Here is a 6,000-nt window from a genome sequence, read left to right on the forward strand (position 1 = left end):
GTCTGCAGCCTCCCCGACCTGGGCAATATTCAACAGGTGAGGACTTCCAAGGGGCGGTGCGGGGTATCGGCGCTGGCCAAGATCGGACACGTCCGGTGAGTAAAAGATTTTTTTATTCAAATGCAACGCTTTTCACCGCACTTAGGCTGCTGCATCAGGCATCGATGCCTGATGAAGCCGCCTAAGTGCGGTGAAACGCGTTGCATGTGATGTGAATAAAAAATCTTTTACTCACCTGACGTGTCCGATCTTGGCTAGCGCCGATACCCCCCACCGCACCTTGGAAGTCCTCACCTGTTGAATAATCCAGATCATGTCCCCTCCTAGCCTCAGATCATTAAATCTGTTTAGCTGCAACACTGCACCACTAAAGCTGTACTGCCCTGTCACATCATGCTGTCCTGTATCATTAAACTGAGAGAAGCAGGTTGGTCATTTAGACAAATCGAGCTCACCAGCTTTCTGCACAGGCCTCAGCCACATTGCTGCCTTCTTTTCTCATACTGCAGAACATCCCTTTCAGTACTTATATGTCAAGGCCACCTTGCCTAGCTGTGCTGAACTTGCTGATCCCTCGGCCTAGACTACCATTTTCTTACGGACCTTTCATGGTATCTTGACAGCCCCCAGGCGGTATTGGAATTGGCATATACATTGCCAACAGGGGCCCTAGTGACACCTCTCTTTGTGCCACCATGTGGTCTTGTAATTCTCATTGGTCTGTGACACTGTGCTGCTTATTTTGCCTCATCGTTTGACCATCTAGTCCAGTTACATACACCTCGCTCCTGATCTATTTCCTGCATTCTCCAGTGATTGTTTTTGTAGGTGCTTGAGCTTGCCTCTGGGGTTTCTAATCTCGAGCTCTTTCTGGCCCAAAGAGAGAAGAATTTTCATTGTTTCCTAGACATTGTATGGTGGCCCTTTCTCCAGGAGAAAAGTCCTTTTTGGAGTGGCCGTTTCTCTGGTCCTTACCAAGTTTAGAATCCTCAATTTTACTGTAAAATTCATAATGAAAGCAAGTTTCTCATTTCTCAATATTGCCTTTTTCACAAATGGCACCTAAATCCTCTCTACTAACTCCAAAGCATGTTCCCTTATTCAAAACAATTTTGGCATAGTTGTTGGAACTATTTTTGGGTAACACAACAAATACACGTCAGACTATATATCAGGATGTATTACACGCACAGTCTTAATACTGACAACTTCCACATCTTACAATGTATCACAGCTTGTTGAATAGGTAGCTACAGTGGGGCAAAACAGTATTTAGTCAGCTTCCAATTGTGCAAGTTCTCTCACTTAAAAAGATGAGAGAGGCCTGTAATTTTGATAATAGGTATACCTCAACTATGAGAGACATAATGAGAAAAAAAAATCCAGAAAATCACATTGTCTGATTTTTTTTTTTTAAATAATTTAGTTGCAAATTATGGTGGAAAATAAGTATTTGGTCAATAACAAAAGTTCATCTCAATACTTTGTTATATACCCTTTGTTGGCAATGACAGAGGTCAAATATTTTCTGTAAGTCTTCACAAGGTTTTCACACACTGTTGATGGTATTTTGGCCCATTCCTCCATTCAGATCTCCTCTAGAACAGTGATGTTTTGGGGCTGTCACTGGGCAACACAGACTTTCAACTCCCTCCAAAGGTTTTCTATGGGGCTAAGATCTGCAGACTGGCTAGGCCACTCCAGGACCTTGAAATGCTTCTTACGAAGCCACTCCTGCGTTGCCCAGGCAGTGTGTTTGGGATCATTGTCATGCTGAAAGACCCAGCCACATTTCATCTTCAATGCCCTTGCTGATGGAAGGAGGTTTTCACTCAAAATCTCACGATACATGGCCCCATTCATTCTTTCCTTTTACACGGATCAGTCGTCCTGGTCCCCTAGCAGAAAAACAGCCCAAAGCATGATGTTTCCACCCCCATGCTTCACAGTAGGTATGGTGTTCTTTGGATACAACTCAGCATTCTTTCTCCTCCAAACACGACGAGTTGAGTTTTTACCAAAAAGTTCTTTTGTTTCATCTGACCATATGACATTCTCCCAATAATCTTTTGGATCATCCAAATGCTCTCTAGCAAACTTCAAACGGGGCCGAACATGTACTGGCTTAAGCAGGGGGACACATCTTGCACTGCATGATTTGAGTCCCTGGCGGCGTAGTGTGTTACTGATGGTAGCCTTTGTTACTTTGATCCTAGCACTCTGCAGGTCCCCCGTGTGGTTCTGGGATTTTTTTTCTCACTGTTCTTGTGACCATTTTGACACCACTGGGTGAGATCTTGCGTGGAGCCCCCCTATGTCTCATTGTTGAGGTATACCTATGATGAAAATTACAGGCCTCTCATTTTAAGTGGGATAACTTGCATAATTGGTGGCTGACTAAATACTTTTTTTTGCCCCACTGTATGAAGCTGCATAGCACTGAGAGTGCCCAGGTTACCCCATTGCACCACCAAAAACAACTACAGTGGACATGTTAGCATCAGAACAGGATCATAGAGCAACAGAAAAAAAAAGCCTGGTCTGATGAATTACACATTGTATTGCATCATGTGGATGTGACTTGCCTGTGGGTGATATGACACCAGGATGCACTATGGGAAGACAGCAGGAAGAGGCAGTGTGATGCTCTTGGTAATGTTCTGATGGGAAACCATGAGTCCTGGGACTCGTGTGGATATTACTTTTGATACATCCCACCTATCTAAACATTGTTTCAGGCCAAGTACACTCCTTCATAGCTACTTCAACAGTACTCCATAATGACAGTGGCCTTTTTCAGCAGAATAATTCCAAAGATACAAGTTTACAAGTTCCAAAAATATTCAAGCTGTCCTGCAGGCTCAGGGAGCATCAGTGCCAGCGCAAATTATCAGTCTTCATTTAAATGAAATGAAACGCTATGGCAGGAGACCCAGGAGGACCCACTGCTGACACAGAGACATAAAAAAGCAAGACTACATTTTACCAAAATCCTTCTGGGAAAACGTCTTGTGGACAGATGAGATCAAGATAGAGCTTTTTGGTAAAGCACATCATTCTACTGTTTACCGAAAATGGAATGAGGCCTACAAAAAAAAGAACACAGAACCTACAGTGAAATATGGTGGAGGTTCAATGATGTTTCTCATTCAGCTCCATTGGGGGACACAGGAACCATGGGTATATCTTGCTGCCACTAGGAGGCTGACACTAGGCATACAAAAAAAAAGTCGGCCCCTCCCAGCAGGGTATACCCCACCTACTGCCTTAGAGACACTCAGTTTTAGCTTAGTGTCATATGATGCAACACGGGCCTGGATTGCTCCAGGCCTGGTCTTTTTATTATTTTTTAGTGTTAGCGTTTAGAATTTTTACTTATTTTCTAGGTAGGGGCGACAGGAGCATGGCGCTGCCTGTTTCCCCACATGCGACTGAAGGGCACGGTTTCATAGAGTATGGTCCGTTAACCCTTCCTCGCCACCGGCCAGCACCAGGTCCGTACCTTTTGGGTCCGGGTCGCCTATTGCCTCTGCTTGCCCCGCTTAAAGAAGCCTGTCATGATGCAGCAGGCTTAGTCTGGCGAAGACTTCTGGGGAGGTAAGTATACCTCCATAATCAGGTGAGTTCCCTACACCCCTCACCCCCTCCATCTACTAAGGCTCCTCAGGGTTACTCAGAGAAATTACTTTATTCCAGTTGGGGGGCCCCTTTATTGTTGTGGGGTAAGGGCATTGGGGACCTGTGACTTTTTTGGGGCACTGGCCGCATCCATCATACTGTGGGCTACAGCCCCCCACACATGGTGAGGCAGCTGCCGGCCCCTCCGGACGGGATTTGCGGCCGTCCGGTCTGGCTATATATCCCCGGCAGCCGTCCCCGCAGTGGAGACGGCTGCCGGCTTCTCAGTGTCGGGGCGGCGTGTTCGGCCGGGAGCCAGGCCGCTAATTTAGCCTGGTCCCAGCCGAGTGTAGTTCCGCCCCGCGGCCGGTCTCAGCTAGGTTTTTTCCGGCAGCCGTTCCCACAGAGGGAGACGGCTGCGTGCTTCACTGTCGGGGCCGCATGGTTCGGCCGGGAGCCAGCCGCAGCTTGGCCTGGTCCCGGCCGAGTGTAGATCCGCCCCACGGACCCAGCAGCCGTCCCCGCAGAGGGAGACGGCTGCCGGCTTTACAGTCTTCAGGGCGGCTTTCGGCCAGGAGCCAGGCCGCTACTTTAGGCCGCGGCTTTGGCTTGGTCCCGGCCGAGTGTAGCTCGCCCCTTCTCGCGCTCTGAGTGCCCAATCATTACAGCACTGGCACGGGGAGGGCTGGTTCAGCCTATCAGGCGGCAGCGCGGGCACACCAGGCTGTCTCAGCCTCTCCTGTGCTAGCGCGCGCGGTAACTCCTCCCCTTCGGTATCACGTGACTCGCTCCTGGTTCAGCACTGCTTCTTCACAGACGCTGTTGCACTCTGCTCCTGTGGGTCTCCAGGAACCTGGGTGAGCAAGTTCCAGTTCTTCTGTCACTAGTTGGCTGTGCTTGGCAATGTCTACCCCCAGCATTGAACCTTCCCTCAGACAGGCGGCCCCTGCCTTGGTCACTTACTATGCTTGTACAGGGTGTAAGGTTACGTTTTCGGGGGGTCCAGCTGTACCCACTTGTTCTGCCTGCTCTTCCTCATGCCCTGCTCCCCCTGCCCAAGATGGTCCTTCGGTGTCTGTGGTCCCTGATCCGGCCCCGGTTTGGGTGTCTTCCCTCTGCCAAACTATCTCAGACTTGACACAGGTTTCCAAGGAGGTAGCTTCGGCCTTAAGGCAGTCTTCCTAGCGTCCCTCTTGGAAAGCGAGTTCGGCGTCTTCGGACAGTCGACCCTCCCACAGACGTCCATGGGTTTTTTATCCTGACTCATCTCCTGATAATAGGCACCGCTCGCACTCCAGATCTCCCATTCCTAGGCAGCGTTCCCGGTCTCTCGACCGCTCTCCTAGGGGCCGTTCCCCGAACTGCCCTTCTAGATCCCGGTCACCTAGATCAGGAGCCTCCACTAACCGTTCCCGATCCCCGGGTGAATTGGCGGATTCAGACCCACATTTGGATTCTGAAGAGCTGTCCTTCATGTCTGACTTGGTGGACAGCTTGGTGTCTGTAGTCAGGGACACCTTCCGTCTACAGGACCCTGGACCTTCAGACCCTGCTCCTGAAGTTTCCTTTACCCGTACTCCTCGCTCTCCTAAGTTTTTCCATCCTCATAAGGAGTTTGATGTACTTCTGGAGAACGCCTGGAAGCTTCCAGAGAAGCACTTCCAAGGCACTAAACGGCTAAAGACTTTGTGTCCATTCCCTCAGGACCTTATCTCTAAATGGACCTTTCCACCATCTGCGGATCCCCCCAGTCTCCCGTTTATCTAAATCCACCACTCTACCGTTGGCGGATGCCGCTTCCTTTAAGGATCCCGCGGACAAGCAGGTCGAGAATTTGGCCAAATACGCGTTTGAGGCAGTGGGATCCTCCCTGCTCCCAGCCTTCTCTTCAACCTGGGTCGCGAAGGCCTTAGCGGTGTGGGCTTCTCAGCTTCATCAGGGACTATTGTCATGGGCCTCCCTGGATGATCTGGCTGAAATTGCTCGTCAGGTGTCGTTGGAGTCTGCTCGCTGTGCGGCTGTCGCGGCTGGCAACCTAATTCGTCGCTCCATGTGGCTCAAAGCTTGGAACGCCGATTCGGCTTCCAAGAAATCTCTGATGGCAATGGCCTTTACTGGCAGTCGCCTTTTTGGGAAACGGCTAGATGACATCATTTCTGAGGCTACGGGCGGTAAAAGTTCTTTGCTTCCCCAGAACAAGGCTCGCCGCACTGCGGCGCGTGGGGTTTTTTGTAAGTCAACCTCCTTTCGGTCCTTTTGCTCCTTGGGTCAAGGGCGCCAGGAAAAATCGAGCCCCTTGCAGGGTAGGCAGGGCCCGTCCTTCAAACTTCGCTCCTCCTGGAAGCACGATAATCGCTCCAACCGTTTTCCCGCTAAATCAGG

The sequence above is a fragment of the Hyla sarda genome, chromosome 3 (assembly GCF_029499605.1).
Source record: "Hyla sarda isolate aHylSar1 chromosome 3, aHylSar1.hap1, whole genome shotgun sequence".
NCBI lineage: Eukaryota > Metazoa > Chordata > Amphibia > Anura > Hylidae > Hyla > Hyla sarda.